The sequence below is a fragment of the Schistocerca americana genome, chromosome 7, assembly GCF_021461395.2.
Source record: "Schistocerca americana isolate TAMUIC-IGC-003095 chromosome 7, iqSchAmer2.1, whole genome shotgun sequence".
Classification (NCBI taxonomy): Eukaryota; Metazoa; Arthropoda; class Insecta; order Orthoptera; family Acrididae; genus Schistocerca; species Schistocerca americana.
Window position 1 is genome coordinate 531,802,688 of NC_060125.1, and position 27,633 is coordinate 531,830,320.

Below are 27,633 nucleotides of genomic sequence, written 5' to 3' on the forward strand. Positions count from 1 at the left end.
TTTTCTTCTGCTGGTGCATGTCAGTGATCCACATCTGATGTAGCCAACACTTTTTGTTGGAATATCAGCTCATAACGAACTTCTGAGGATGGTTTATTAAAGTCACAACCAATAAGAATGTTTTAAAACGTCTTCAGACAAAATCCAATTCCAAAACAAATGGACATTATAACAACAGCAACAATACCGTTTTTAATTAATTGAAATGGTAATACAGCAATTTATCGCATCAGTAAAAATAAAGTGTTATCGGTTTTTGGTTTCATTGGCATTTTTACTGTTCAAATGATAAGACTCTTCGACAATGGCTGCCACATCCTTGTATTTCGCATTACTACATTATTCTACAGTTTGTGCTATGTACCCATTTCCAAATGAATCAATCGTATAACTCATCAAATTGGCATTCATGATCTACGGTGAAATATTCATTAAGTCACAAAATGGAACTTGGCGCAGTTTTCTTTATTCATGTTACTCATTAATATACACATAGACATTCTGTTTTGTACACATCGGACATCGGACGTAATACAATCATTTGAAAATGAATATATAGATTGATGTACGCAAAATAAAAGGATATTTTAATGTATCCAGTGTCACTAGTGGGACAGAATGTTATCATTGTGACAATTTGAGTTGGATGCACACCTTGTAGTAAACAAAATATTGACGTTTTTAGTTTTTGCTATTTGACACACGTGTATCCGCTCTAGATGCTGACCCTTTCTTATTCTCGTTTCAGAAACGTTACCACGCCAGCTCAGCAGCCAGAAGAGACACCAGCAGGTGAGTAAAAACGCCTGAAACATACATATATGTGATTTGGTGTTCATTTTCTCTAAATACCCCCGCCAGCGAGAGTAAGAAGTTACGAGATGATTGACACCTTCATATGCAGTTTACTGCTAATACAGTGTACCTCACAGTCAGATCCACCTATTCAACGTTTTATGGGAAAATCGAGCGCCATTACCTACAAAACAGGCATCACAAAAAGGGGCGGTAGCTAGTTTTTTTATTTTTATTTCTTACTATGTTGTGCAGGAACCAGTGACATTATATTGTGCTCATTACTGCTCACGGAGTTCCGGCTTAGAAACGCTCACCACAAAGCACGACCACTTCAAAAACCCATAAGACATTTTGCGTCATACACCTTTATAAATGGACAAGGACAGTAGATGGTCACGGTTGTACAGGGTGTCCCAGGAAGGGGTGGTCAGTGTTCAGGAACAATCATTCGAAGCAAAAATTCTAGTACACATGGGTTCTAAAATGCATATCTTAAGAGCTATGAGCACTTCTTCATCTTTGATACTGTGAAACAAATCTCTTCTACTGCAGGCTCTTTGTTTTACACATTTTGCGAGAAGGCTGCATGGACCAAAACAAGAAAAAATGTCTTGTAAACGTGGGCTTTAAAATGCCTACCTTAAGAGTTATGATCACTTGTATAGTAAAAGCGATGTCTTTCACAGTAACGAAGACGGTGCCTAAGCACGCGCTGTGTAATAAGATGTACGAAAAACCGTGTAACTCTTATTCCCCTGTATTTAGCTATGTCTCATTGTATGACCTCTTTCACCAATATAACTGAAATGGGATTTAAATATCGGGATAAATAATTTAACATGTGTGTAGACTACCAACATTGGCATTGTATGAAATTATTGATGACATGGTTTTTTTTTTCAGGAGCAAATATCAGAATGTTATTATTAATAAAGTTAAAATATAGGCGTATAATATTAACTTAAGAACTGAAAGAATAACAGTTGATAATTATGCATAGAAGCCATTTTCTGAGGAAGAGATTTTAACAGAAAAATCTAAGATTCCCCAGTTTTCATGATACCAGTATGCTTTTGTTTCACAAGTATTGAAATGAAAGCTATATAAGATTTTAAATAAATCGATAACGACCATAAACCTTTCTTCAAGTACTCAGAATTGGTGTCAAAATACTTTCAAAGTAGTAGCTGAAAGGAATTTGAAACGAAATGGCACAATTTGGATCGTTTGCTACTTTGGGAAACTATTTTTTGCTTATTTACGTTAATTTGTTTACTCTACAGAAAGCATGACATTAACAGAACGGATAGCTCAGGGTTCTTAATAATATTTAAATCATCCTAGAAAGGGCACAACCCTATTGTTTCTTTACCACTTAATATCACATTCAAAGGCCTTCCATTTCAATGGTGTCATGCAACCTGAGAGGAAGGAAGTCTGTTAGGTGAGTATTAAATCTTTCCATTACTTTTCTTCGGCCAGTTACCACAGTGTACACCATGTCTGAAATGACAGTTTTTTTCCACATTCCACTACAATTATTGTTCATTTAATAAGTTTCCTTTAATTTACGTCTATGGTCACAATATTTTTTGTTTAACAGACTACCGGTTTCGGTCTTTAATGACCATCATCAGATCTGTTTCATAAAAACAAAGTTGTTTATTTTCCACTATTGGCCAATTTCGCCTAGTGTCCAATTTTTAAACGATAGTTGACATGGACCAGCACATGGTGGGTCACTATAAACCTATCTTCAAGTACTCATACTTAGAATTGGTGTCAAAATACTTTCAAGGTAATAGTTGAAACGAGAAAACTACCCATCGTGCGTCATCATGTAACGTGACTCCTCTGTCTGAAGTTGGTTGACTAGTGCAAATAAACCCCAACATCATCTAATGTGGAAAAGCTATGCCGCAGCATAGCCAAAGTTTTGACCCATGTGATTAATTAACGAACTCAAAGTACAACATGATAGATGAAAGTTACCTAAGTAATTCGCATTTACTTCACTAGAATAACGATAACTAACTTCCAGAGTGACAGGTGTGGTATCAACGTTCGATGCCACATTTGTTAGGGGTTGCAGTTATCGACCGCGGTCCGTACTAGTATCGCTCGACCCGCGAGTCGAGATTAGCACCGCTCCGCGGCTTGCCACAAGTCTCTAGCGTGCGCTCGGCCACTCTTGCTCTGGACGTCAAGTAGGAAAGTAGTGTAGCCTGCAGCTGATAGGAGGCAACCTCTAACAAGGCTCTTAGTTAAAGTATGGACTATGTGATGCCTCTATATAGCTCTCTGTTTGTAATTATATTCATCCTGACTGTGAAGACTCCTGTACCACCAGTTAAGTGCAATATATTACTTTTTACCAACGACTTCTAATAATTTTAGTCGTTGCATCCCAGACCATGCAGCATGCTCCTTATCGACTTCATTGACAAACCTGCTGTATATGCAAAGAAGAGATTTGTATGTTTCTATTTAGCATTGGCCACCAGTCATTCACATCGTCGTCATCATTACCACAGGAATTTAAACAAAAACGAATATTAAGAATAAAATCTAATTTTGCAGCAATAGTCAATATGTTTCAGCAGTTCGACTTACAGTCACTCACTGCGCAGTGGGGATGTGAACTCCGATTTGTAATATAACAGTCAAATATAGAATATTTAACATATACACTTACGTAGAATAAAGTACGGCGTCACTGAAAGTTGCACCAGTGTCGCATTCACCTTATTTAACTGAAAAGTACGTGCATCGAACTGGAAGCGTTATGTTCAGAATATGGGATGCCGTCTTTGATATAAAAGTGCTACGTTATCGTAGTAGAATAAAGCAATCAGTACTTACGTATTGTATTGTGCGATCGTAAAATGGTTGCAAAGTGTCAATCTCTTTATGTAGTTCAATAATAAATAAATGAACAGGGAAATCGAAATAAGACAGAATATTTAGATACTTCACTTAAATGGCTTGAGAATCAAATGAACAAAATAGCACATCACCTCGTAGTGTAGGAAAGGCACTTACTAGGTAAAACATAAATATGTACTTATTATCTGAACAACGTTTCTGTACACAGTACAAAGCATTTAATAATCTTAACTGATGGGAAGGGTGTCTGAATTGACCGTAACACTCTTTGAATGAAATGACTGAAGTCGGATTCTGCACTAAGCCTCGTAGCCACTGACCTAACAAAGACACAAAAAGTCTGTAACGATGCGTGGAACGTGAGTCCACACGCGCTGTTCATAGCAATTTCGCAACGTGGATTAGTGAAAATTTAACCATGAAGTACCTCGCGAATTTTGTATATGTGTAATTCTTACAAATAATCGCAATAACGTAAATGACCTCATCACGCAGCAACCCAGCGGCAAGCTGCATTAATCACGAAGCACACCGCCGGCTCGCAACAGTACACAAAAGAGTAGTGTACTCACAAGCTGCGTTCCAGCCCGCTTTGTGTGCTGGCAGTCCTCTGATTAGTCTGGACACCCGGAAGCGCGTGAGCATACTTTCGCCAAACCTCACAGAGAAACCCTCCCACAGATAAACGTGTTTGTACTCGACACTGGGTACAGAGTTATTTTTGCTGTAATGCTGCCATCATTACATGGTGCAGTCATTAAAGTTACAATGAAATGTCGTGTGGCTAGTGTCTCCCGTCGGGTATGTGCAAGTCTTTTTAGGTGACGCCACTTCGGTGACTTGTGTGTTGATGGGCATGAGATGATGATGATGAAGACAACACAACACCCAGACCCTGAGCGGAGAAAATCTCCGACCAGCCGGGAATCGAATCCGTGCCCCTTTGCATGGCCTTCCGCCGCGATGACCACTAAGTTATCGAGGCGGACAATGTTACAGTAACGTAATTAGAGATGCAACATTGTTTTTTTTTTAATCACAGTTAAAGCAATCTTCTTAGTTTTGTACTGATGAAACTTTTTGAACAAGGTAAATTTTGTGTCTTACTCGAACACGTCCCCATTCACCCAAAGGCCCAATAAACAAACGATAAAAAGCGTTAAACAGAAACGCCAAATTTTTTTTATTTTATAAAATCATGAGCTACGTTCCAAAAACAACTATACGTTCAAAATTAGGCACACGAACCGTAATCTCATATAATTTTGATTTTCATTTTCTTTGTAAAATTATCATTTGTTTCTTTTAAAGCTGAAAACTTTACTATTCACCCAGTTTTATGGCGATATTTTAAAGCTCACAGTGGTGGGTTGCACGCCCAACTAAATTCAAAAATATTAGGAGAGTAATCAGAATAGTTTCTTATTTATTTATTTATTTTGATAAACTAGGAGGGACTTGAAATACGACAGAAGGTTCAGTTGAAATGCTCGTTCTAGTCGGAACGGCAAAGCATGCTGGAATTTACCGTCAGTTGCAGGCGCCGGCGTGCCCTCTGTATGGCAGTCGACGGTGATGGGGGAGATGGAGGCTCAGATAGGGCGAGCCTTAAAAGGCGCGGAGGCGGCAGGTGGACGTCTGCGCTGCGCAGCTTTCGCCTTTCCGACAACCACCGTTGTTGCAAATGCTGGCCACATCGACAGCACGGCTCTGGAACCAGAGCAGCGCGATCTCCGGCGAGATAAGGCGACCCGCTGTCTGGCGGACGGCTGTGTGGACACGGAAGTCCAGCAGCCAAAACACCTGCAACAGATTGTACTAGCGTTCGACGTGGCATGCAGGAATCGTAAATTATTACCGTTGAGAATATCTGGTGACATAACTTGTGTCTTACCCGAGGCGTTCGATTGTATATACAATGGAGAATGAACAACTCCTTAGCAGGACTCAACAGGGTTCCAGCAAGTGGAAATCAGGCGAAAGCCAACTTGATTTCTTTGTTCATGAGATACAAAAACATGACACTGTGTATCTCGACTTCGTAACAGTTCCACACCATCACCCACTAAACAAAATTCATCAAAACAGAACATCCAAAGCAGATACACAATTGGACTGAATAGTTTCTAGAAAACAGAACTCAGTACTCCGCTTCACAGTTGCTAAGAATGTAAGAACGTATGGGATCTGGGTTTACGTCATAGTCTCCATCTGCCTCATCTCTCCTCCCTACTCTCTTTGTCCATCTCCTCCTCCTCCTCCTCCTCCTCCTCCTCCTCATCTCCGCTCTCTCTGTCCATCTCCTCCTCCTTCTTCTTATCTCTCTCCATCTCTTCCTTTGCTTCGATGTGTCCATTTCCTCTCCACCCCTGTTCTCTCCATCTCTTTCTTCGACCTCTCTCTCACACATTTAGCCCCATTTATTGTTACTGCAATCGAAACCTTAACAGGGAACTGAAGTCGCTTAAAATGAATAGGCAAACTGGTTGGCATAATTGATATACAGAGTGTGAGAGAAACTTCGCCAGCTGCTCGATATGTGATGATATTAGCTGCAATAACAGTATTTCACATATTTTTAATCTGTATATAGGTAGGACTACAAAGTTTCGAACAATTCTACGTGTTCTCCTCCCAAACACTGGGAACGATCTCAATCAAATTGGCACAGGAACAGCTGGCCTCAGAAGTATCAAAGCTGCGGAATTTACATCTACCTACTTTCAATAGGAGTGCAGATTTGGGCAAAAACATGTATTTTTCAGCCCCTGCAAAACAGAGATCTTTCGTGTCAACAGTATCGGCTTTCCAAATTAAACTGCTTTGCTTGGTAGCCTGTATCTCAGGGGCAAGAAACTTTGTCAAACTCTTCACGCAGTATCATATCTCCCATTTCATCTTCATCTACATCCTCTTCCATTTCCATAATATTGTCCTCAAATACATCCCCTTGTATAGGCCCTCTATATACTCCTTCCACCTTTCTGCTTTCCCTTCTTTGCTTAGATCTGGGTTTCCATCTGAGCTCTTGATATTCATGCAAGTGGTTGTCTTTAAATTTCCTGTAGGCAGTGTCTATCTTACCCCTAGTGATATACGCCTCTACATCCATACATTTGTCCTCTAGTCATCCCTGCTTAGCTATTTTGCTCTTCCTGTCGATCTCATATTTGAGAGGTTTGTATTCCTTTTTGCTTGCTTCATTTACTGCATTTTTGTATTTACTCCTTTCATCAACTAAATTCAATATCTCTTCTTTTACCCAAGGATTTCTATTAGCCCTCGCCTTTTTACCTACATGATCCTCTGCTGCCTTCACTAATTCATTTCTCAAAGATACCCATTCGTCTTATACTGTATTTCTTTCTCTCATTCTTGTCAATCGTTCCCTAATGCTCTCCCTGAAACTCTCTACAACCTCTGGTCCTGTCAGTTTATCCAGGTCCCATCTTCTCAAATTGTCACCTTTTTGCACAAAACTATCACACTTTGTTTTTCTGTGTATAAAAGCAGCTACATACCATCCAACGAACATTACATGATGTTCGCTGAGTAAAAAACGGCAACAAAAAAAACGCACAAAAATATGTCGTAAACAGCGAAAACAATTCATAAAACATGCTGTAACATACAATAAATAAGATTTAAAAAACCTACTGATGATGGTGTCACCTAAACTAGTTTGGGAGAGTAAAGAAAGCCGGTTGTTGTGGCCGAGCGGTTCTGGGTGCTTCAGTCCAGAACTGCGCTGCTGCTACGGTCTCAGGTTCGAACCCTGCCTCGGGCATTGATGTGTGTTATCTGTCACCGAAACTAGTTTGGGAGAGTAAAGAAAGCCGGTTGTTGTGGCCGAGCGGTTCTGGGTGCTTCAGTCCAGAACTGCGCTCCTGCTACGGTCTCAGGTTCGAACCCTGCCTCGGGCATGGATGTGTGATATCTGTCACCGAAACTAGTTTGGGAGAGTAAAGAAAGCCGGTTGTTGTAGCCGAGCGGTTCTGGGTGCTTCAGTCCAGAACTGCGCTGCTGCTACGGTCTCAGGTTCGAACCCTGCCTCGGGCATGGATGTGTGATATCTGTCACCGAAACTAGTTTGGGAGAGTAAAGAAAGCCGGTTGTTGTGGCCGAGCGGTTCTGGGTGCTTCAGTCCAGAACTGCGCTCCTGCTATGGTCTCAGGTTCGAACCCTGCCTCGGGCATGGATGTGTGATATCTATCACCGAAACTAGTTTGGGAGAGTAAAGAAAGCCGGTTGTTGTGGCCGAGCGGTTCTGGGTGCTTCAGTCCAGAACTGCGCTCCTGCTACGGTCTCAGGTTCGAACCCTGCCTCGGGCATGGATGTGTGATATCTGTTACCGAAACTAGTTTGGGAGAGTAAAGAAAGCCGGTTGTTGTGGCCGAGCGGTTCTGGGTGCTTCAGTCCAGAACTGCGCTGCTGCTACGGTCTCAGGTTCGAACCCTGCCTCGGGCATGGATGTGTGATATCTGTCACCGAAACTAGTTTGGGAGAGTAAAGAAAGCCGGTTGTTGTGGCCGAGCGGTTCTGGGTGCTTCAGTCCAGAACTGCGCTCCTGCTATGGTCTCAGGTTCGAACCCTGCCTCGGGCATGGATGTGTGATATCTATCACCGAAACTAGTTTGGGAGAGTAAAGAAAGCCGGTTGTTGTGGCCGAGCGGTTCTGGGCGCTTCAGTCCAGAACTGCGCTGCTGCTACGGTCTCAGGTTCGAACCCTGCCTCGGGCACGGATGTGTGATATCTGTCACCGAAAGCTGGTTGTTGTGGCCGAGCGGTTCTGGGTGCCTCAGTCCAGAACTGCGCTCCTGCTACGGTCTCAGGTTCGAACCCTGCCTCGGGCATGGATGTGTGATATCTGTCACCGAAACTAGTTTGGGAGAGTAAAGAAAGCCGGTTGTTGTGGCCGAGCGGTTCTGGGTGCTTCAGTCCAGAACTGCGCTGCTGCTACGGTCTCAGGTTCGAACCCTGCCTCGGGCATGGATGTGTGATATCTGTCACCGAAACTAGTTTGGGAGAGTAAAGAAAGCCGGTTGTTGTGGCCGAGCGGTTCTGGGTGCTTCAGTCCAGAACTGCGCTCCTGCTACGGTCTCAGGTTCGAACCCTGCCTCGGGCATGGATGTGTGATATCTGTCACCGAAACTAGTTTGGGAGAGTAAAGAAAGCCGGTTGTTGTGGCCGAGCGGTTCTGGGTGCTTCAGTCCAGAACTGCGCTGCTGCTACGGTCTCAGGTTCGAACCCTACCTCGGGCACGGATGTGTGATATCTGTCACCGAAAGCTGGTTGTTGTGGCCGAGCGGTTCTGGGTGCTTCAGTCCAGAACTGGGCTGTTGCTACGGTCTCAGGTTCGAACCCTGCCTCGGGCATGGATGTGTGATATCTGTCACCGAAACTAGTTTGGGAGAGTAAAGAAAGCCGGTTGTTGTGGCCGAGCGGTTCTGGGTGCTTCAGTCCAGAACTGCGCTGCTGCTACGGTCTCAGGTTCGAACTCTGCCTCGGGCATGGATGTGTGATATCTGTCACCGAAACTAGTTTGGGAGAGTAAAGAAAGCCGGTTGTTGTGGCCGAGCGGTTCTGGGTGCTTCAATCCAGAACTGCGCTGCTGCTACGGTCTCAGGTTCGAACTCTGCCTCGGGCATGGATGTGTGTGCCGTCCTTAGGTTAGTTAGGTTTAAGTAGTTCTAAGTTTAGGTGACTGATGCCCTCAGATGTTAAGTCCCATAGTGCTCAGAGCCATTTGAACCATTTTAGAATAAAGAAATAAACAAAAAACAAGGTGTTTTGCATCAAGGCGGACTAAATTTCTCATATTACTGTAAGTACTTTATAATTTCGCCAGCATTCGTTGAATAAATGTACACAGCGTGTAAACTTATTTGTCCGTCGCTGACATAGAAGACTGCAAACCTTCTTTGCTTCCCGTCTTGGCAAGCTGTGCAGTGACTAGAGTACATGTAAAGCTTACTGGGACAGGGTAAATGCTAGCTACAATGAAGTCGATAATTCAATTGTAATATTGGCATTTTAATTTGATATTCCCCACAACTGACAAAATTTACCAAAAAAATGTGAATCTCTTTGTCCACCCGCACACTCCTGAGAATGGCACATTAAGAATTTGCAATTACGCGCTCCTATTACCGACAGCTGCGTTGATAAATACTCGGCACCTTGCAAGGATAACTACCAGATCAAGAATATTAGGTAAGTTGTTGGAAGTGGTTAAGGGTTGGTGAAAATCTCGCTTCTGAGCACACAAAGAGCTCTAACCGCAGAACTCAGTACGGAACACGCGATGGTTCAAATGGCTCTGAGCACTATGGGACTCAACTTCTGAGGTCATTAGTCCCCTAGAACTTAGAACTACTTAAACCTAACTAACCTAAGGACATCACACACATCCATGCCCGAGGCTGGATTCGAACCTACGACCGTAGCGGTCTCGCGGTTCCAGACTGCAGCGCCTAGAACCGCACGGCCACTTCGGCCGGCGAACACGCGATGGTGCAATGCTGCGATACAGACCGTATATCTCCCTTCATAGATGATGGCCAAGACGCCGTCTCCAAGTCCGTACGGCTCGATGGCTTAAGGCGAAGTCCTCTCTCTCCACAATTCTCCCGTCTCACACGCGTGCGAAAACGCGGCAAAAGAATACCCCGTTTCGGCCAATGTCGAACGCTCTATCATCGCCGAAATCCCTCCAGCGGCATTTCTGAGATCTACCCAATGATCGAGTAGGTCATATCGCCCCTAGGCAAACGAAATTCCCCTCTTCGCCACGTGTTGCCCAGCACAGGTGACTCCGGATGCCGGACTATCCCCAAAAGCGCCGTATTGCCCCGCGTTTCCGGTGACCGCTATCTGCCGCCCACGGCGGCCCGGTGAGCTACGGCCAGCTGCAGACTTTATATTCCACAATTCTCAACTTCCGACACTTTTCACCAACGCAATAAGTTAGTGACTTAATCATGCAGACATGCAGGGAATACTGCTCGAGAGTGCCTCACACTTGTCATAATTCACTAGAGTCATGATCTGATGCCCTTGCCAGTAACTTTATTATTAGTAGTAATGTCGGTAAGCTAACGTGAAAGTGCCCATGTCCTGGCACCTTACAAGCGTTCCTCCATATTTAATGAGATCGATATTTATTCCAATTGGGTCCCACGCTATAAGGTGTTTCACGATTTTTAAAACATGCTTGAGCTCGTCTAAAGCTATTGAATTAATCGTCTTATTGCACTGAGGAGTCAAAATAATGGGCTTTTTAATCTCTAATTAACCTAATTCCAATGTGGAGATAAGAGCTTACCACCCCTGCAGAAAGCAGAATCACATGTTCGAAGCCACGTCGAGTGTACACCGCAGACAGGGATAGAGTAGGAGGTGGCCAGCAGCTGTTTTCAGCGCCAGGAGTCCATAAACTGTGGACGGAGGCGCACCTCGTTAAGAGGCAGCTAAGCGGAACCGCAGCGGCGGCGTCTGTCGGCAAGAGCCCAGAGCAGAGGGACGGCTGCGGGCAGTGGGTAGGCGCGGCGTCGCCGTCTTCTGCTTCCCACACGCCAGGTAGCCGGGCTTCTCATCAAGGGACGTCCGTCTGCTTCGCTAATGGCGCTCTGGGTCTGCAGGCAGCCGCTGCATCCTCCTCCCTTCTGGGGACCGCTTCTGCCCGGTTCCTCGTTCAGTGTCTGCCTACGGAGAGAGACCCCACACCTTCAGAGGCTGAAGGAAACAGCAAGCGTTGCACATTGTTGAAGCAAATACTGCTGCTGTATAGGAATCAACATGGGTTCCGAAAACAACGGCCGTGTGAAATACAGTTAATTCCGTCCGTCCACGAAACCAGAAAGCAGTAGATACAGGCGCCCAGGTTGATGCTGAGGCGTAGCGCTTTACATCGTGCCTATACAAGAGTCAGGCTGACAGCTTCACACATTGATTCTTGCCTACATCACAGATGACCCCTGATTTAGTAGCTAGATGCATATACACTACTGGCCATTAAAATTGCTACACCAAGAAGAAATGCAAATGATAAACGGGTATTCATTGGACAAACATATTATACTGGAACTGACATGTGATTACATTTTCACGCAATTTGGGTGTATAGATCCTGAGAAATCAGTACCCAGAACAACCACCTCTGGCCGTAATAACGGCCTTGATACGCCTGGCCATTGAGTCAGAGCTTGGATGGCGTGTACAGGTACAGCTGCTCATGCAGCTTAAACACGATACCACAGTTCATCAAGGGTAGTGACTGGCGTATTGTGACGAGCCAGTTGCTCGGCCACCATTGACCAAACGTTTTCAATTGGTGAGAGATCTGGAGAATGTGCTGGCCAGGGCAGCAGTCGAACATTTTCTGTATCCAGAAAGGACAGTACAGGACCTGCAACATGCAATAGTGCATTATCCTGCTGAAATGTAGGGTTTCGCAGGGATCGAATGAAGGGTAGAGCCACGGGACGTAACACATCTGAAATGTAACGTCCACCGTTCAAAGTGCCGTCAATGCGAACAAGAGGTGACAGAGACGTGTAACCAATGACATCCCATACCATCACGCTGGCTGATACGCCAGTATGGCGATGACGAATACACGCTTATATTGTGCGTTCACCGCGATGTCGCCAAACACGAATGCGACCATCGTGATGCTGTAAACAGAACCTGGATTCATCTGAAAAAATGACGTTTAGCCTTTCGTGCACCCAGGTTCGTCGTCGAGTACACCATCGCACGCGCTCCTGTCTGTGATGCAGCGTCAAGGCTAACCGTAGCCATGGTCTCCGAGCTGATAGTCCATGCTGCTGCAAACGTCGTCGAACTGTTCGTACAGATGGTTGTTGTCTCGCAAACGTCCCCATTTGTTGACTCAGGGATCGAGACGTGGCTGCATGATCCGTTACAGCCATGCGGATAAGATGCATGTCATCTCGACTGCTAGTGATACGAGGCCATTGGTACCCCGCACGGCGTTCCGTATTACCTTCCTGAACCCACCGATTCCATATTCTGCTAACAGTCATTTGATCTCAACCAACGCGAGCAGCAATTTCGCGATACGATAAACCGCAATCGCGATAGGCTACAACCCGACCTTTGTCAAAGTCTGAAACGCGATGGTATGCATTTCTCCTCCTTATACGAGGCATCACAACAACGTTTCACCCGGTAACGCCGGTCAACTGCTGTTTGTGTATGAGAAATCGGTTGGAAACTTTCCTCATGTCAGCACGTTGTAGGTGTCGCCACAGTCGCCACTCTTTTGTGAATGCTCTGAAAAGCTAATCATTTGCATATCACAGCATCATCTTCCTGTCGGTTAAATTTCGCGTCTGTAGCACGCCATCTTCGTAGTGTAACAATTTTAATGGCCACTAGTGTAGTTTCCGTTTTGGGGCCGCAAGATGTCAGCGTCTTACGGACTATGAAATTATCAAGCAGTTAAAACTTTCTATTTGGGAAACAAACAGTATTCATTGCGACTTTCATTAATTATTGCTAATTTGCTAATTTATTAGTGTGAATGATGGTGTGAAGGCGACGTATTAAATGAAATTAATATTTTTGCATCTATTAACTTAATATACAGGGTGACAGTTACTGAAATATATGAAATAATATCGTCGTAACTTCTGAACCGTTTGCGTCTGGACGTTCAAACTGGACGAATGACCGCGGGGTATGATGGGAATAAGTACGCGCAGTATGGCTTGTTTTAGCGACGAAGCCCACTTTCATTTGTATGGGTTCGTCAATAAGCAAAATTGGTACATTTGGAGGACTGAGAATCCGCATTTCGCGATCGAGAAGTCTCTTCACCCTGAACAGGTGATGTTTGGTGTGCAATGTCCAATCACGGAATAATCCGTGCGATATTCCTTGATGACACGGTGACTACCCAACGGTACGTGAATGTTTTGGAAGATGATTTCATGCCCATTATCCAAAGTGACTCTGATTTTGACAAGATGTAGTTCATGCAAGACGTAGCTCGACCCCATCGAAGCAGGAGAGTGTTTGATGTCCTGGAGGAGCACTTTGGGGACCGCATTTTGGCTCTGGGGTACCCAGGGCCACTGGCATGGGCTTCGATTGACCATATTCTCCGAATCTGAACACATGCGACACCTTTTTGTGACTTTACATGTTGAATAAAGTGGGTGCACGCCGTAGTTTGTAACTAATTTACGTTTTTTTTCATGTAGTTCAATAATTGTCACCCTCTACGTTAGCGTGAGAATTGTATCTGAGAGGGTGAATCATACTCAGTGGAAACTGAACAGTGCAACTAGCGAGTTTGTGGGCCTGAGAAAAGAAGATACTTTTTACGATAATTTTTTAGTTGAGGAGAGAGTTATTTTGAAGTATGTGAATTTTATAAATTTTTGCTTTGATAAATTGTTCATAAAAGCTATTAAGTTGTGATTGATCAGAAGTAAAAGCCACAGAATTGAGTGTTTTAATACTAATATTGGGCTCGTTACGATGTAATTGTATATCAGCCATCCAGAGGACAGAACGTTCGCGAGTATTTTGCGGGCTAAAGAATTGCTTTGTGAAGTCTAAAGTTCATTTCGGAGCTCAGCCATCACCATGTTAGGATGCGGATATAAAGATCTCTAATAGACGTGATAATTTTGCAGGATAAAGATTAAAAAACTTAACCTTGGATTGCTGCAAATTGGATGGAAAAAAGATATTCCGATTTTAATATGCAAACTGTCTTCATGGAATGGCCAAAATCTGTGTGGCATGTTATACAAGCAGTGACCAGAAACTGAACATTGGTACTGGTCAAATAGTATAATATTTAAGAGAGAATTCTGTCACAGATAATCTGTTTTGTAATCCTTTCTGGTATTAGGTTTGGTTTGATATCATAAGCTGGTTATTACCAGTGTCTATGAACGCGAGTGAGTGTTGAAACTAGAACTTAAGTTTGGCACGAGCGTGGCAGTGTTTTTTGTATCAAACAAGTGGCAATGAATCAAAGTTTTGACTCACAAACTACCTTTCAATCAATCGCTCGGTTAACCTGATACTAAAAAGACTTGTTGCGACCTTTGGATCCGTCTAATGCTTCTAGTACAGATTTTCCAGTAGAGGAACATTATCTGTTTTCTAACAGAAAAGGCGTGCGGACCGGACTGCAGAAGAACAAATTCATTACAAGGTGAGTGAAAACTTTCTTTTGGACGAACCCCGAACAGCCGCGTCGTCGCAAAGCCATGTTTCTTGACTTTCGAAAAGCGTTCTATACAGCCGCGCCCTGCCGCCTAATGAACAAAATACGAGCTATGGAATATGTCAGCGTTGTGTCTAGAGTGACGAATTTCTAGAAAATATAACAATGCATGCCATTCTTGACCGAGACAGATCACCAGACGCAAAAGTAAATTCGATCCGACCTCAAAGCAGTGGTATTGGACCGTTGCGTTACACAATATATATAAATGACGTAGTGGATAACGTCGAAAGTTGCACGAGGCTTTTCGAGGATGGTTCAAATGGATCTGAGCACTATGGAACTTAACACCTGAGGTCATCAGTCCCCTAGAACGTAGAACTACTTAAACCTAATTAATCTAAGGACATGGCACACATTCATGCCCGAGGCAGTATTCGAACCTGCGACCGTAGTGGCCGCGCGGCTCCAGACTGAAGCGCCTAGAGCCACACGCCACAGCGGCCGGCCTTTCGAGGATGTTGCTGTTGTATACAGTGAGGTCGTGAGCGAAATGCAGCAAGACCTGCAGTGGATCGGCGCTTGGTTGCGAGGAGTGGCAATTGACCCTCAATATAAACAAATCTAACGCGTTGCGCATAAATAGGCACAAAGGCTCATTGTTATACAATTATAGGATTGCGAATAATCATTCGAAGCAGTCACATCCATAAAATATCGAGAAATATGTTTACATAGCGATTTAAAGTGGCAAGACAACACAAAATGAATCGTGGGTAAGGCAGACGCCAGACTTGAGATGCATTGGAAGAGCCCTCAGAAAATGTAGTCGACTCACGAAGGCGGTACTTATGAAACCCTCTTTCGACCAATACTTCAATATTGCTCGTCTGAGATTGCTACCAGGGAGGATTATAGAGAAAACAGAGAAGATCCAAAGAAGAGCAGCAAGATTCATTACAGGTTCATTTGGTTTAGTGGGAAAGCGTCACGAATATGCTCAGCCGACTCCGGTGGCAGACGTTGCAAGAAAGGTGGCCTGCATTATGTTGTAGTTTACTGTTAAAGTTACGAGAGCATACGTTCCTAGAGCAGTCTATCACTCATGTGTGTATCTCCCGAAAAGACCACGAAGATAAAATTTGAGATTATGAACTCACAAGGAGGCTTCCCAACAGTCGTTCTTCCCGCGAACCATGAGTTTGTTAGAGGTAGTGAGGTGGTCGTGGTGGTGGTGTTGTGGCCGCAGTGACTCCTACAAGGTAAGGCAATAGTTTACGTAAGTCGCTTTGGATTGTCCTCTTTACTATTAATAATTCTTCCTCTTCTTAACTTTCGCTTGAGCCACGGAGATGATGCGCGTTCACTACATTCCTCCACCAGTCATTTCTGTTCCTGCCTTTCATCGTCCATTCTCCTTTCCTCAGGCTAGCCGCCTCTATATCCGTCTTGATATCATCCTTTCATCTTGTCAGTGGCCTCCCTCGGCTTCTTCTGTGCTCTGCGAATCTTGAGAATGCTACTCACAGTGTCTTCCCTCTTCCATCCTCATTATGTGTCCTTCCCACATCACTTATCTTTTCTTTCCCTTTCGGCCACTACCAGCTTCTGAGTGCAGCTCTGCCAGTTCCTACTTTTTAGTATACTCCAGTCCTGAGACCGGGGATCGCTCTTGCTTAGTATTGTACTGACAGCCACATACAACATATGAAAATTACTCTTGTTTACACACAAAACACATAGTCTAACTACACGCATCATATCATTCACAAATGTGCATGGAGAGTTCACCATCACGTAGTGGAATAACACTGGCTGGATACATGAGATTTTGTATAAACATGGTAACACATGCCACATATAAAAAGATCGCATACCTCAACAAGAAAATATTTAAGTGCCTAGAAGGTCTTAGCTGTTTTGTATTGGAGAATTAGGCACCGTTAGAGTTACATTTCCACCTTCGCACGGAAACGAAGCAATCTAAAACTTTTATTACCGTTGTTGCCAGTAACGTTTCCACACTGAATGGTCCGCTACCTTCCCTGCTCCTCAATTGCAGGAGCAGGACGTATGTCGCTTGTTTCCGTCGTTGACAGCCGAGTATCTCTAGGTTAGGGTCTGCTTCGTCTCCACAGTCACAGTACTGGCGGTTCGTTCTTGCGTTTTAGTGCAGATGATTTTTGGAGCGCTGTATGGTGACTGGTCAAGCAATTGCTGCTGCATTACCTCCAATTGACGGGGATGTTGTGGTGCTGACTAAAGATGCGTTGTAGTATTTGTAGGGCTGCCTGCAAAACAGGTAGTATCGCCGTGAGTGGCGCAGTGTTTCTCGCGGCACATTTCAGCACTGGTCTCTTATCCTAGCGTGATAACAGGTGCCTCATATGGCAGCCTACCTTTCCCCAGGCAGACCAAGTCGTGCGCGACAGCGACAGCTCTGTACGGTGACATACTCGCCTGTCGGACATCTCCTGCTCGCCTGGACAGGCGTGTACCCCAGTTAGCGGGGAAAGTACGTGCGAACAGGAAGGCGGGGTGTCCACCTGCCGACCCGCGGCTTAAATTACGGCTCATTATCTGCGCTGGGAGCCGCGTGTTCCATGTAAAGTGGCGCTCATTAAGATAGCCGAGGGGAAAGTGGGGACACGGCGTAATGACTCCATTACGAGGCGTCCGCCGCTCCTCCGGCGCTCCGCGGCTATTAATCCGGCGATACGGGACACCGCCTGGCCGGCCGGCCGCTGTCCACCGCGTTCACCTGCGGGCACCTGGCTGCGTCTAAAGCTGCGTTTTCCTAGCTGCGGGAATTTCTCGCAACGTGCTGCGTAAAAGGCGCTGCCCACTCACAGAGTGCTAACACACCAGGCCGTTTCCAAAGGTTGCGAGTAACACAGTACCGCTGAGGGCTCTCTTTCTTTCTTTCTCGGGCCTGTGTCCCGCTCCAACGAGGCGTCGACTTTGTTAAGACGGATGTGGCAGTGTCAATGCCCTTCCTGCCGCCACCCCAAGCCCCCCGGGACGGAAGTTGTGTACCCCAGCTGTCTGCAGCGAGTGTAAGTCATGAAATAGTGCGAACGTTTTTCAAATGTCTGTGAGTCGTGTAACTGAGGCGGAACTTAGGGACCAGCTCGGTATTCACCTAACGGTATGTGGAAAACCGCCTAAAACCACATCCAGGCTGGCCGGCATACCGGCCCTCGTCGTTAATCCGCCGGGCGGATTCGATCCGGGGCCGGCGCGCCTACCCGAGTCTAGGAAGAAGCGCCTTAGCGCTCTCGGCTACCCTGGCAGGTAGCTGAGGGCCCTCTCTATCTGTGGGAAACACTTGCGTGCTTCATAAGTCTCTCTCTCGCATGTCACAGCGGTTTGGTCGGTTGGAGGAGTGGGCAATGTCGCGGCACCCACGGGCAGCGACAGAAAAACTAATTCTTCCGATCTAATTATTCAAACATTCACCAGAAATACATACGAGGCACATTCGGAAAGTATGGTCCGATTAGACGTGGAACGGAAACCACTGTGAAAATCCGATGGACCTTTGCAGGGATGTGTCTTTAGTGTGCCTCTCGATCGCTTCACGTCGCTCTTTTTTATTTATTTAGTTAGTTGGTTACATGTTCTATTGATCAGTCGCACGGTACGGTAGCCATTATGATGTGGAACGTGTCAAGTGCACAAGAAATCCACATATGAACCAGGATTTATATGTATATTACAATGCAGAGTTAAGGATTAATATTTCTATTATTTACCCCATTACCTTAAATGGCACAAAATGCATATACTATATTGATAGATTTATTTATTCCTATTCAAGAATTCATCTGTGGTATATAAAGTGAATGATTTCAATTTATTTTTGAAGCTATTACTGCTGTCTGTCAGACATTTTATTTCGTATGGTAATTTGTCGAAAATTTTTATAGCAGCATATTTTACCCCTTTCTGTGCCAGAGATAGGTTGAGTAAAGGATAGTGTAAGTCTTTCTTTTTTTCTGGTATTGTAATCATGAATGTCACTGTTGTTTTCAAACTGGTCCATGTTGTTGAGAACAAGCATCATTAGTGAGTAAAAATGGTTCAAGTGGCTCTGAGCACTATCGGACTTAATTTCAGAGGTCATCAGTCCCCTAGAACTTAGAACTACTTAAACCTAACTAACCTAAGGACATCACACACATTCATGCCCGAGGCAGGATTCGAACCAGCGACAGTAGCGGACGCGCGGTTCCAGACTGAAGCGCCTAGAACCGCTCGGCCACTCCGGCCGGCATTAGTGAGTAAATGTACTGTGAGGCTGTTGTAAGAATTCCCAGTCTTTTAAAAAGATGCCTACAAGATGTACGACTATGAACCCCACACATTATTCTAACCACTTTCTTTTGAGCAGTGAATACCTTTTGTCTAAATGTTTAGTTACCCCAAAATATTATTCTGTACGACACCAGAGAGTGAAAGTATGCAAAGTATGTTAGCTTACTAATTTCTATATCCTCAAAATTGGCAATAATTCTGATTGCAAAAGTTGCTGAATCTAGTCGCTGTAGAAGGTCCAAAATATGAATTTTCCAATTAAGATTCTCATCTATGTATACACCCAAAAACTTTGTATGCTCTACCCTGTCTACCCTTTTCAGTCCAGAGCACAAAGTGGTCACGTAGAAATACCTAAAACAACAGTGCCTCACTCCAAGTATGTGGATCTGGCGAGAGATTTCGCCTGAAGCTATGCAGCCAACATAACATAAATGTCATGTGTTTCTTTCATCAGGACAACCTTCAGCCGCGTGCTGCAGGGGCAATGAAGACGCTCCTGCAGCGTTTTCGATGGGAAGTGTTTGATCACACACAGTGCAGCCCTTAATTGGCTCCCTCCGTTGTTCATCTCTGCTCACATGAACCGTTGGCTACAAAGACAACATTTTGGTACAAACAACGAAAGGCAGACCAGCGTAGCGTATTGGCGGAAAGCACAGGTGACTGCTTTCTTTGAGGATGGTACTGGAAACTTTGTACAACACCACGACAAATGTCTAAGTCGGAGCGGCGGCTATTTAGAGAGATAGCTGGAAGGTATGGCAAACTGTTGCGAATAATTTTTTTTTTATTTTCACTGTGGTTTTCATTTTGCGACCGATCGGATCTTACTTTCCGAACAGCCCTCGTAAAATGTATTCGCCGTTGCGAATAGGGACAACAGTCGAATACGGACAACAATCAGGTGTGTGATGGAATGGCGAGAGTGACCTGGGCCCGAACGGGACACTAACAGAGATTTCCCGCGTATCACGAGTGGTCGCCTTAGGATCTGGCTGTCCCAGCACAACTCACAGCCTGACACAAACTTCCATATTCCGTCAACCATGAGTCTATAACCTGCACTCGTACATCCATTACGCCGGCCGCTGTGACCGAGTGACCTAGGGGACGGATGACCTCAGAAGTTAAGTCCCATAATGCTCAGAGCCATTTGAACCATTTTTGAGAACAAAAACAATGACGCGTATACGAATTCTACGACTTGATTGCAGAGCAAAATGCGGAAAAATTTTTCTCTAAGAAATCATGATAGGTGGCGAGACTTGGTGTTATCGATGCAGACGCAACACAAAGCAGCAACATGACTAAATTCACATGAAGGGTTACGCTTTGAGGACGTAACCGACTTTCAAGACAGTGTGATGCCCGAGTTGAGTAATATCCCAAAGAAGGACATTTCTGACAGTTTCATATGGTTGTATGAACGTTTTGTGCGTTGTACTCTAAAGAAGGGGATGGGGGAGAGGGGAGGCTATGGAGAACACTGAAGCGTTAAGCCTCCATCTTAACTTTGCTCTATTTCTTGTTAACCCAGTCTCGAAACGTTTTAGACTGGTGGCGCATGTAGACGGACTTCATGCTTAGTTACCACTTGTGAATAACACACATGGCAAAATAGCGATTATGGAAAAACATAAATCTGATAACAATATAGCTGGGGAATGTTGTAGTTATTGAAAACAGAGTTCATTGATTGAAGTGAAAATTTCCACACAGTAAAGACAAAGCTAATTTTTGAAGAACAAAGCGTCACCCACTGATGTGCCATGACAAATGCTTTTACAGTATTGGAACGTTCTCGTTCATTATGTGTGAGGTAGTGGATGTTTGACCCGTGCTTATGATCGTATACAGTGTGATACGTCTACAGCACGGAAGTGAAAATTTATTCACATGAGACCACACTGCTCAGGTTGCTCATATTTCTTCCCCCACCCCACCCCCTGACGACCGCAGTGGCCGAGAGGTTCTAGCCGCTTCAGACCGGAACAGCGCGACCGCTACGGTCGCAGGTTCGAATCCTGCCTCGGGTATGGATGTGTGTGATGTCCTTAGGTTAGTTAGGTTTAAGTTGTTCTAAGTCTAGGGGACTGATGACCTCAGATGTTAAGTTCCATAGTGCTCAGAGCCATTTGAACCATTCTTTTCTCCCCTGACTACTATGAAGTTATTGTGTAGAGCGGAACGGCCTAGAAACGCAAAATTAAGTGTGCGTAGGCAGGGGTGGGGGAGGAGGCGGAGATGCAGAAGAATGTGGTGTGGTAGCATGTGGGCTCATTTGTCGAACCCACGCTTTGGGACTGGGAGATGGGGGTGGAATGAGAAGCGGGGAGATAGAGCGTCTGCTGCCTACGTCGCCGAGCAGGAAAAGAACTGTTTGCTTGTCAGAGATGCGAAATTGCTGGATCAGTGGATCATAACAGGCTATATTAAGACAAAGCAACCCGAAAATAATCGGAAGCACGCAACGGAGCTAAAATTACTCGTGACATTGTACTAGAGCGTTCAGTCTCGGACGTTGCCAGTCTTTTCTTAGCGTTGCTTGTGTACGGCGTCCCGGCATCGGCATTCCGCTTGTGCTCTAGGAAGGCGTTCTTGGCTCAATGCAAGGCGGGCTGCGTGTCCATCAAAGCCGACGTGTGCTTGAAGGGCTCGTGCGTCTGACCGCCAGTTCTGAGTGCTTTACATACCATACCTTTCTCAGACACGAGGTGTGCTTTACGGCTGTCGGGCAGGAAGTTTGAGTTCGTCTGAAGCACGAAGCAACAGATCAGCTGCTGGGGAGTCATATCCAGTCACATGATTAGCGTTCCAGGTGGGGCGGACTTATTTCCAAAAGGAGCCGCTTTGACCTGGCATTGAATCCGATTGTAACTATCTAAACTTTTGATTACATGATAACGCCGCCAAATGTAAAGTAGTTTAAATAAGAAACTTCCTGGCAGACAAAAACTGTGTGCTGGATCGAGACTCGAACTCGGGACCTTCGCCTTTCGCAGGCAAGTGTCCTACCATCTGAGCCACCCAAGCACGACACAGGCCCCGTCCTCACAGATTTACTTCTGCCAGTATCTCGCCTCCTACCTTCCAAACTTTACAGAAGCTCTCCTGCGAACCTTGCAGAACTAGCACTCCTGGAAGAAAGGATACTGCGGAGACATGGTTTAGCCACAGGAGAGCTTCTGTGAAGTTTGGAAAGTAGGAGACGAGGTACTAGCCGAAGTAAAGCTGTGAGGACGTGGCGTGTGTCGTGCTCGGGTAGCTCAGGTGTGGGAGCACTTGTTCGCGAGAGGCAAAGGTCCCGAGTTCGAGTCTCGGTCCGGCACACAGTTTTAATCTGCCACGAAATTTCATACCAGCGCACACTCCACTGAAGACTGAAAATCTCATTCTAGTTTAAATAACACAGAAATTTACTTGCACTGATATGAAACCACAAATTATAATAAAGTATTGACTTAAAATAGTTTATGTGTCAAAGATTACAATTTATTGTACACAAGAGCGACGTGATTCGATATCACACTACAGGTCATTAAAACTGCAACATCAGTAAGGATCTAAAATAACTTATTGTGCAAATATACAATAGTAGGAACAATATACGATTAATTTTGTAGGTAGTATTGTAGTATGCATACTTTTCGTGGTCAGTCCACAAGGCCTGTCTCTAGTCTATACTGCCGCATGATCCAGCTCAGTAACAAAGGGAGAGTGTACAGAGTAAATTAAATCAGTAATTTAGACTTCAGATCCGAGTTGTTCGTTAAATTACCTTCCATGTGATACGGCGCTCGAGCTGATAACACAATTACCTCAATAATCGTTATAATTAATCTTTAATTACAACTTCACTATTTCAAATTAATTTCCCCCGACGACTTGAGACAATGTCGGCTTGCCTAACTAGCGGGCTAAGGGCTACTCGGGGAGAACGAATTTTCAGGGACCAAATTCGTTTAATTCTACAATAGAACAAGACGGCAAAGATAGGCAGAGGCTAGCCAGTCGTTAGCTGCAAATTCAGGCCACGCCTACTCCCCGCCGGAAGACACACGAGGTTCCGCAGTTTCCGCGAAATTGGTTCAAAAATAGTTCAAATGGCTTTGAGCACTATGGGATTTAACTTCAGAGGTCATCAGTCCCCTAGAACTTAGAACTACTTAAACCTAACTAACCTAAGGACATCACACACATACATGACCGAGGCAGGATTCGAACCTGCGACCGTAGCGGTCGCGCTGTTCCAGACTGTAGCGGCTAGAACCGCCCGGCCACTCCGGCCGGCTCCGCGAAATTCCCGCCACAGTAAGAGTACCGACCTCTGATGACGCTAACGGTAGCAGCCACGCTGGTTAGGTTGGTTGTACGCCCCTCTTCTCGTCGGCAGAAGCATACGTTGCTGAGGGCTCCTCGGTCAACGAAACTTACGAGAGACGGCAAGGAAAGGCAGTTGTTACTAGTGGACTGCCTCGAACGGATGTCGATTCGGCGCCAGCCACCATCTTGGCATCGGTGGTCAAGCTTAGTACGTCGTTTCCCGCCGTGGACGTTCCATTCACAAGGTGACAGAGAGCAAGTTCTGTCAGCACCTAGATCAGCGGCGTTCGCGGTTACACTGTTTATCTAATGGCACGCCACAGACTGGACGCTGTTTAAGATGATTACTGAACAATTGTATGAAGTTCTCTGCCCCTGCTTCCGTTACTTTTCTTGCCAATAATCAACGTCCTCCACGGGTTCTATCGTCACGTTCTCGCATAGTCCATGAGCTAATTCAATGCTTTACTATCGATTGAAAGTTTTCTGTGTAGGTGCTTGATCTGCGGCAAGAAGAGACAGAATTGCTTTTTTATAAAGGTACCATCATAAATGAGGCTACATCATCTTCCTTTAGTGTGATACTAGAAGTACAATATATCATGATTTTGTCAGAACAGACGCGTCTTCTCTGGTCTGTAGCTTCCACTTTTGTCACGATCATTATTTCAGTTAACGATCAAATGAACCCCTGCTAGAAGAAAAGAAGGTCGATGCCAGCCATTGTCGGGACAGCAGCCGACAAGTAGGTGGATGACAGATCTCACTGCCTGCGGGAAAAGGAGAATTCGTCTTCTCCAGTAATTACCTTAATTAATGTACATTTATTATCATGTAATTGTCTCTAGCTACAATATGTGGTACGCAGGAAACGAAAGTTAGTTCACGGAGGTGTTACATCTGGCTGCAACAATGGCACACCTCCACTGGATATCATAGCGAAGTTAGCCTGGGCAATAGATAAAGGTATGTCATTCCATACAGCCTAACTGTATGCCAGAGGTTATCAATCGTAGTGGTTGCAAGTGGTGCTGTGCAAACCTCTCAGGAATTCGTTACCAAATGTTTTCAGTAGGTGAGAGATCTGGAGAACTTCCTGACTGGGACAACAGTTTAACACCCTCTGCACTGATTTAGGTCGAGATCTGGAATTGCATTATCCTGTTGAAAGTTAACTGGGGCGGGTCTCCATAGACATTCTGCAGGCGCCTGTGGATACCTGCGATGCTCTGGTTTTCCGCCAAAGGAAACTCAATGACAGCTCTCTGCTTAGAACGAACCTCTGGGAATGTCTCTGCCTATCGACGTCAGAGAGCCAACGGCCTTGACGCAATGGTAACACCGGTTCCCATCCTATCACCGAAGTTAAGAGTTGTCGGGCTAGTCTAGCATCTGGATGGGTGACCATCAGGTATCCCGAGCGCTGCTGGCAAGCGGGCTGCACTCAGCCCTTGTGAGGCAAACTGAGGAGCTACTTGACTGAGAAGCAGCGGCTCCGGTCTCATAAAATGAAATACAGCTGGAGAGTGGTGTGCTGACCACATGCACCTCCACATCCACATCCAGTGACATCTGTGGGCTGAGGTTTGACCTTATGACCTTAATGGTCATAGTGAAGTCTAGTTTTATTTATAGCAGTTGTCTTATCATTTGCAAGAGCATGGTTGGATCAGAAGGTATAAGGCAATACGGGGCAATACCACAGTTTCATCAGAGTCAATGAATTTAGCAGAATAATGTACTCGTCTCAGTGAGTAACCACAAATCTTACATCATTAATTAATGCCAGATTATCGTTAAGATTTCAAATTAACAAATTAATAGCATTTTTCTTTAAAAGCAGTTGATGAGGTGGTAAACCGGAAAAATATAAAGAGTTCAACAATTCTTCAGGATATAACTGAACGCTGTTTTTTCCTCCAAGTTCGACAGAACCAGAAATGAGGTAAACAACTGCCTCTCCAGGTAACTGGAAATGACATATTCATTAACTGTTATACAATCATCATTTCTTGGACATAGAATAACCTTTGAATAGGATTGCACAGCACTTTATTTATTGACTCCCGTGGCACTGAATATGGTGGAAATAAAACGATCTACATCTACATCTACATCTACATGATTACTCTGCAAGTCATATTTAAGTGCTTGGCAGAGGGTTCATCGAACCACAATCATACTATCTCTCTACCATTCCACTCCCGAACAGCGCGCGGGAAAAATGAACACCTAAACCTTTCTGTTCGAGCTCTGATTTCTCTTATTTAATTTTGATGATCATTCCTACCTATGTAGGTTGCGCTCAACAAGATATTTTCTCATTCGGAAGAGAAAGTTGGTGACTGAAATTTCGTAAATAGATCTCGCCGCAACGAAAAACGTCTTTGCTTTGACTTCCATCCCAACTCGCGTATCATATCTGCCACACTCTCTCCCCTATTACGTGATAATACAAAACGAGCTGCCCTTTTTTGCACCCTTTCGATGTCCTCCGTCAATTCCACGTGGTAAGGATCCCACACCGCGCAGCAATATTTTAACAGAGGACGAACGAATGTAGTGTAAGCTGTCTCGTTAGTGGACTTGTTGCATCTTCTAAGTGTCCTGCCAATGAAACGCAACCTTTGGTTCGCCTTCCCCACAATATTATCTATGTGGTCTTTCCAACTGAAGTTGTTCGTAATTTTAACACCCAGGTACTTAGTCGAATTGACAGCCTTGAGAACTGTACTATTTATCGAGTAATCGAATTCCAACGGATTTCTTTTGGAACTCATGTGGATCACCTCACACTTTTCGTTATTTAGCGTCAGCCGGCCGCGGTGGTCTAGCGGTTCTAGGCGCTCAGTCCGGAACCGCGCGACTGCTACAGTCGCAGGTTCGAATCCTGCCTCGGGCATGGATGTGTGTGATGTCCTTAGGTTAGTTAGGTTTAAGTAGTTCTAAGTTCTAGGGGACTGATGACCACAGATGTTAAGTCCCATAGTGCTCAGAGCCATTTGAACCATTTAGCGTCAACTGCCACCTGCCACACCATACAGCAATATTTTCTAAATCGCTTTGCAACTGATACTGGTCTTCGGATGACTTTACCATACGGTAAATTACAGCATCATCTGCGAACAACCTAAGAGAACTGCTCAGATTGTCACCCAGGTCATTTATATAGATCGGGAACAGCAGAGGTCCCAGGACGCTTCCCTGGGGAACACCTGATATCACTTCAGTGTTACTCGATGATTTGTCGTCTATTACTACGAACTGCGACCTTCCTGACAGCAAATTACGAATCCAGTCGCACAACTGAGACGATACCCCATAGGCCCGCAGCTTGTTTAGAAGCTAATTATAGTAACACTTTTTAGGAATTTTGATAGAGATTAATGGTATTGGGGTTAGGAAGGGTGGAACTTGACGTTCCAAACGCTATAAAGTAAATAGGGATTAATGTATAAAAATAAGTATGTAGATTAATGGTACTGTGGTTATAAGTGCTGTACATCAATGACTAATCAATAATTGAATAAATCAAGTTATAAATGAAGATACAAGAGTAAACAGTACTTGCTAGTGATAATGGACGTTGATGTAATTGTTTATTTGCGCAGTACACAACACATGGGTAAAGAACGTAAACAACTCCAGACGCTGTTGTGCGTAATAGTAAAATTAAATTGTCAACAGATTGCGCCTTCTGAATTCTTTATATCGACATGTATGACCGAGCTAACGTAATAGATTGCACTTGCGTATAGAACCTAACAACCGTACTGCCGCGCGGGATTAGCCGAGCGGTCTAGGCGCTGCAGTCATGGACTGTGTGGCTGGTTCTGGCGGAGATTCGAGTCCTCCCTCGGGCATGGGTGTGTGTGTTCGTCCTTAGGATAATTTTGGTAAAGTAGTGTGTAAGCTAAGAACTGATGACCTTAGCAGTTAGGTCCCATAAGATTTCTCACACATTTTTGAACAACCGCAATGGCTTTTGTGCATCTTGGTTAAACAGATTGTCAATAGATGTCACCTTTCAAATTAGCTTTAAAAAGTCTTCAACCTTGAAGTCCTTTTAACGAAAACAATATCTTTAAAGTAATTGC

At 44.6% G+C, this 27,633-nt stretch overlaps 1 long non-coding RNA gene across 1 annotated transcript in view; it reads left to right on the top strand.

Moving 5' to 3' along the window:
- The first annotated feature begins 744 nt into the window (after positions 1–744).
- Positions 745–27,633, top strand: part of LOC124622178 — a 536,116-nt gene continuing 509,227 nt past the window's right edge. The window contains exon 1 of the long non-coding RNA XR_006980599.1: positions 745–792. This is a non-coding gene — a long non-coding RNA (uncharacterized LOC124622178). The remainder of the gene's footprint in view (positions 793–27,633) is intronic.